The sequence below is a fragment of the Panthera tigris genome, chromosome C1 (genome assembly GCF_018350195.1).
Source record: "Panthera tigris isolate Pti1 chromosome C1, P.tigris_Pti1_mat1.1, whole genome shotgun sequence".
Lineage (NCBI taxonomy): Eukaryota > Metazoa > Chordata > Mammalia > Carnivora > Felidae > Panthera > Panthera tigris.
In genome coordinates this window covers 192,391,519-192,398,284 of record NC_056667.1, presented here as the reverse complement: position 1 = coordinate 192,398,284, position 6,766 = coordinate 192,391,519, and the positions used below count along the sequence as shown (strand labels likewise).

General features: G+C 35.8%; 1 long non-coding RNA gene across 1 annotated transcript; it reads right to left on the bottom strand.

Annotated features, from left to right (window-relative positions):
• Positions 1-818: 818 nt before the first annotated feature.
• LOC122241432 lies at positions 819-6,424 on the bottom strand. Its single transcript, XR_006221572.1, has 4 exons — positions 6,258-6,424; positions 5,410-5,542; positions 3,466-3,579; positions 819-949 (listed from the first exon to the last, which is right to left on the bottom strand). It is a non-coding gene; the product is annotated as an uncharacterized LOC122241432 (long non-coding RNA).
• Between the last annotated feature and the right edge of the window lie 342 nt (positions 6,425-6,766).

Genomic DNA, 6,766 nt, shown 5'->3' with positions numbered 1-6,766 from the left:
ACTTGCACACAAATATTTTTCTGGAATGATTCCACTGTTGAAATCCTCAAAAGGATCTCAAATTAGAGAATTCATTGGATTACAATTTCGTTAAATTGCGGTAATAGAGTGTGATTCTTCTATCTTGGAATTTTACAACATGCCTTCTTATTTTTTCTCTTTCTACACCTCTTCCCGTCATCTATTGAATGGGTAAAAATCTTACCATGAAGAACTGATTAATAAATTGAACACAACTTAATTTTGTTTAACATACAGTTTATCACTTTGAGTTTCAAAGAACATCAAAGTACAAAAGGCGATCGAAGGCAAAACAGAATCAAAGTATTTGTAGGACCTCTGAACTCTACAGGTATTTTGGTTTTTGCTTTTGATGCCTGCAGCTGAATGCCATCCTTGAATTAACACAGTTGTCGGCTCTTTTGCAGAAGGGGAAAGAGAAGCAGGACACATTAGAGATGCATAGGTGTTGCATTAAAGTTAACTTTCAATGTTCCGCTCAGGAAGATGCACGTGTTTTATGGCATAGGAGGAACAAAAAAACAAAACAACAACAAAAACACTTCCTGTACGAAGTTTTTCCAGCTCTACCCAGTATTATGTCCTGGGGATTTATGTCCTGTCTCATTCTGAAAGGGCTAGAGATGGCTTAGAAAATAAAATATAGTGTGAAAAAAAAATTTCAAGGCTAAAGCCAAACAGAGCCCAAAGAAATGAATCAAAATGTATGCAGGAGGATGAGATTTAAAGTATTTGGTAGGAAGTTTGCCTCCAAGCTTTCTGATAGTTACTACAAATAAGAGAAATGTAATGGACTATAGAGCCTTTATTTTTATTCAAAAATAGGAGACACATTCATATCTAGAGATGGGCTTTTTTAGTGGCAATCTCAAACAAGAATTTCATCCCTTGTTTACAAAGGAAGAACACTGAACTATGGATGAATAGCCTGTGAACAGGAGAGGAGAAAGCGTTAAGCAAGTAAATAAACCTTATGCAGTGATTTAAAATACTAAAACAGAAACTTGATCCAAATGCAAAAGAATATGTCTATATATTTTAATTGCATTGATAAGACATAAAGCCTTGGGATTTTTTTTAAGTTTATTTATTTTGAGAGAGAGAGAGAGAGAGAGAGAGAGCACACGAGCGGCCCAAGAGTGTGCACTTGCATAAGTGGGGGGGGGGGGTGCTGAGAGAGGGGGAGCAAAAGAGAATCCCAAGCACTATTAGTGCAGAGTCTGATGGGGGGCTCCAACTCACAAATCTGGAGATCATGACCTGAGCCGAAATTGGATGCTTAACCAACTGAGCAACCCAGGCACTCCAGAATTTTTTTACAATGGTTAATCCAACACGTTTTTCACTAGTCACTAAAGCTGATCACTTTGTCTTATTCTTTATTCTCCAATTGGTTCTTAAGTTTGATTATTTAATCGTGAGGTTGATAAGACCTTCATTACTAATGAATGGAGGTGCAGAACAAGGACCGGTCATGGTTAGCTGAGGGCAAAGCTAGATTTTCTTGTGTGCAGTGTAGAACTTGGTCTCCTAGCAACACCTCCTTTCTGAGTGGTGGTTCAAATATCCAGTTCCTTTACCGGGAATGAGATCACTTCTAGAAGCACAGTCTTTGCTACAAATTAGGTTTTGTCAGGTGGTGGTTTTACAAGATCTCCTTACCAGATGCAAAACAAATTGTTAAAAATTTGTTTTGACGTTCCTTGACATAGATAATTAACATCTTTTCTCCCTACTCCCACCCTATTAAAAACATGGAATTGTAGAGCCCAAAGAAATATTCATCAGGAATGGAAACCAACTAAATATGTAAGAGAATTAGAGAGTGAGCGAGGAAAACTAATCAATTAGGACCACAGACCCCGCAGCTCTGGAGGATTTGAAACTGATATAACAGTTGAAAAAAAGAGAAACTGATTTACAAGAGTAAATTTATAATAGTATTTGGCAACTATATAAGACTATCTATCTATATATTTATTTTAATATTTGATTGCATGTAAATATTTATGAACACAAATATTCAGGAAATAGTAATTTATTGAATTGTTTTTGATATTAAATAGTTAATAATATTAGAAATATATCTTACCCATGAGAATCCTGCTCTGATCTAAGATTGAAATTATTGATCCTTTTCTCTATATTTGGTACTTTATTCATTAGTTCAGTGTGAGATAGTCTCTCTTGCTTCAAACTAGACTTAAGTTATGAAAAAAACTTATAGGATATTGAGGCTTCTTTATTTTTAGCATCAGAAAAACATTGTATAGTTTCCTTACTGTCATGCTAGTTGTTTATAGTTTGTTACTTTTGATTTACCCCCAGCCCCAAATAGAATGTAAGTTCCATGAGAGAGAGATTTTACTTTGTTATTGTTCACGGGTCTAACCCGTGTTTTAAAGAATATCTGGCAAGAAGAAAAACCTCAGCGAATACTGATTAAATCAATTAATGAATCATGATAGGAATAAAGCGACAAAGGCTTTATGTGACATCAAATCACTTATGCTGTCACACAAAGGGGAGTGAAAAGGTGACAGCTCACAAAGTCCAAATGCGTGCCCTGCAGATACTGGGGATGGCTTGACACTGGTCATTTGACAAGGACAGTTGTCTTTTGACTGTAGTACAGTGTTTCATGTAGGCTTACCTAGGAACCAAAGTGTTTTTGCCTTGAAAATCCTACTCATGACTCCTTTGGTGTTCGTCATCCATTTCAAAATCATGACACAAACCAGATAAAACGGGATGCGATGATTATCAGTTCCGCCGCCCACTCGGAGGATAATTCATGCCCTTTCTAGCTTCACTGAATTCTGATTGAATTTTCCAATGGGAAGTGAGAACAGTTCTGTTTTCCAGCCTGGTGACCCCATACAAAGCAGCCTATTTCCCTTCGTGAAACAACTTTCCTTTTCTTTCTGACTCTTCTGATTAGTTTGCTTATTTGAGCTTTATTGATCTTGAGGGCAAATTCTCCTCTGATTATCATTTCTATGAAATTTCAGTTGTATTTTTTGACTGACTTTCATTCATCTCTCCCTTCTAGAGACAACAACTTAACATTTCTCATTGTTTCCTCATTTAAAAGAAAACACAATATTGCAAAATAATAAAATGCTATAGCTATTCATATTGTCACCATCGCTTCACCATCATGGTTTTACCTGTTACCTCCTACCTGGACACTTAATTTTTCATTGATCCAATCATAGGTACATACTGTATTTATTTCATTATGTTCTTATAACATCATATTATAAACACATTTCTATATACTTCCATGTATAAACTTTAGTAGTGCCATGATATTTTACCATGTTAATATGACATGGAGTATAACACAAACTTTCTAATGCTGGACCCTCTGCTTTTTATCCAAACTTTCACCAGCATAGCATGCCTGATTTTTATTGAACAGCTACTGAACTCACAACTTACCTATTGCTGTATGATTTCTATATGACTTCATGTTATATCTTCGTAATTCTCAACTCCAGTAGACCCAATGTCTTCTTTAATAACAGAATATGGTAACACTTTCTTTACTGTTTTCTGAAATAAAAATAGATAACATAACCGCATACACAAAAACCCCAGAGTTAGAGGGACACTGAGGCAATTCTCCCCCATGTGCCAGTCTGCCACATGGTCAGCAGCGTGCACGCTTCTTTTGGTTGGTTTTCCTGGCATCTCCCAGGATCCCAGAAATAATCCCAGAGCTGAAGTATCCCATTCTGTAACTGTATTCAGAATCACCTCATGTCTCTCACAGCCAAAGAACTGATAAGGCAAGTTTCATGCCTGACTGTCTCACTCCTTAAAAAAGAAGAAAAAAAAAAAGCTTTTTTTCCTAGAAAAACTTTGGTGAATTTGTAGTAGCTGGCTCAGTGTTTTGCCCAGTCATACTTAAATCGCTGTGGAGAACATGGCTTGGCTGTATTATCTCCGGTGCCACAAATGAAGTGGAAAGATAATGATAGCTGTCAAACAATGCCAGCCTCCTCTTTCGTTTGTATGGAAAGTCAGAGTCACAGTGTATTCCCTCTCTTTAGTTTTATTCATTATCGGTGGTGATATTTATCTCTTATTTTGTGAGTAGCTACTCCGGATTTTTTCTTTTTCTTTTTTCTTTTTTTGGTCTGGAAAGAGAACCAGTTCTACCTACCATGTACTATTACATTGATCTTACAGCAGCCTTCCTAGCTGATAAAGTCAAAGGCATGATGTCTTTATTATTTACATTCTTTTTATGTTTTTATTTTTACTCTAAGCTCACAAACGTATAATAACAATGCAGGAAATGATTTTGAAAAACCATAACACGCCCTTACCAGAGATGCCTAAGGCCGTCCCACTCATCCTTAGTAAAAAACAATATATTTATGGAATATAAACATAAAACATGGAACATCCACAAAAACATAGAACATCAATTTTTAAAAGATGACATTTTTCACAATAATCACATCATGGTTGCTTTCTTGAAAATGGATGCAATTTGTAACAAATAAATCACAAATACACTATAAAAAAGATACAATTTTAAAATTCATCTTTGCTTATAGAGTATAGTTTATGTTTCATTGCCTAAATAACAATGGGGAATACTAGACAACAGACACCAGTGTAGAACACAGCTCGTATAAATTATGAAAAGACCTTGTAGACTTGAGGTATCTAAATTGGTATGGCTTCTTTAAGAAACTTCATTAGAGTTTTAATGGATTTTCTTTTTGCTCACTTCCTCTAATTTAAAGTGGACTGTTATGAGAATGGTGGCAAAGTCAAGTCTTTAAAATACCCAGAACGTAGGCATCTGGATGGCTCAGACAGTTAAGTGTCTGCTCTGGACTTTGGCTCAGGTCATGATCTCACAGTTCATGAGTTAGAGCCCCACATCCAGTGGGAGCTTGCTTGGGATTCTCTCTCTCTCTCCTTCTCTCTCTGCCTCCCCTCTGCTTGTGTTCTCTGTCTCTCTGTCTCTGTCTCTCTCTCTCTGTCTCAAAATAAATAAACTTTAAATAAATAAATAAATAAATAAATAAATAAATAAATAAATAATCAAATCCCCAGAAAGTTTAAAATGATACCTTAGTTTCTTTAACAGAAAGTGGAGTTCATTAAAATCATCCCAGTAGACTTTCCTTTAAAAATCCATCAAAGCATCCAAATAATTGAGAACATAAGTAGGTAGTTTCATTGTAAGTATATGCAGAGTACAACAAACTTCACCTTCTTTATTGCCTTTTTCTCTTCCCTCTTTCTCAACCATATAGACTCGTTTTATGGGAAAGGTTTGAGACAATCACGTTCTTTTTTCCTGGGTGATGGGCGGATGCTTGTTCAATGATTTTAAAGCCACATGCTGCAGGACAGTCTCACCTGGCATCTCTCTGCTCCTCCAACTGCCTTCTTGGGTCCCACTTCAGCCTGCAAATGCAAGGTCCTGCTCCAGAAATTGTCCACAGGGGGTCACAATCATAAGCTGTGACATATTAAGCATCATTTTCGATTGCTAAAAGGGCAGAAAAGTGAAAACAAACTCATTAAAATGTTTTAATTAATTGGATTTCTTCTCATCTAAGGAAAAAATATAACGCATATTTATAAATATTCACATTAACCTAAGCCAATGGCTTCACACTGGATTACTAGTTACCATGGGTAAAATGAGAGAAACTGACAAGGCTGTTCCACACTTAACCTCTAGCCAATTCAGTACAGCACAAATTGTGTTGATAATGGGAACATTTTTAGCAATTTATTTTAACAGAAGGATAAATGTACATTTTCCCCTAAAGTAATTATAAGATTTATGAATAGGTTAAAGGGGAAAGGACAAAAAAATCATATTGCAGTTTTGTCTTGGCAAAATATTCCTAACAAAATTGTACTTCTAGAATCCATAAACAAAACTGCAGGGGCACCAAGCCATGTTCAGCATGAAGATAATGAAACTAATGAATCGTTCATGTAGCCATAGGTTCCTGTAAAACTTATTTAAAATGCTATTCCTTATATGCCATTGGTTAAGACCTTTTGTTGAGGGGTTAAAATTATCAAAGGCTTTCTGACATGTGGCCAAAGGGAAAGCAGATTTGTGTTTACTTCAAGCTGTATTGTGTTCAAGTATGTATGTGTGCCTCCCGTGTGATCATGAAGTTACTGCTGGCAGTCCCAAAGCAGGGAAGGCTTCTGGAAACATGCCAATGTCAGCTGTGCCCGCTTACCTGGGGACATGAGGGTGCAGAGACACAGGTCATTGTGCTATTGGAGCATGTCCTATGGCACCCAGCCCTGGAAATAGGCATGTGAGCCATGGAGAAGAAACCAGGTTGGAAATGAACGAGTCAGGATCACCACATTAAAGGTGGGGTTCTCTTCTCTTTCTCCACTGGAAAATACTAATATGAAATCATTGACATATTAAGAAAATGTAAAAAATATGCAATCAAAAGATTAAGAAAAAAAGATATAAAAGACTGAGTTAGGCAGTTAATAAGAACATTGTATTTGTCTGGATTTTATGATATTTATGGTATGTGTCATCTTACTAAAATATCTGGTTTAATACAAGTTATACCTCAATAAAAATAATTATAATAATCTAGTTTGTAGTGATTTATTTCTTCACTATAAATAAGAATTCATTTTGTATCTGATGCTGTACTTGTGATTTTAGATTTTTTTTCTTTTAAAAAAATGTTTTTAATGTTTATTTATTTTTGAGAGACAGAGA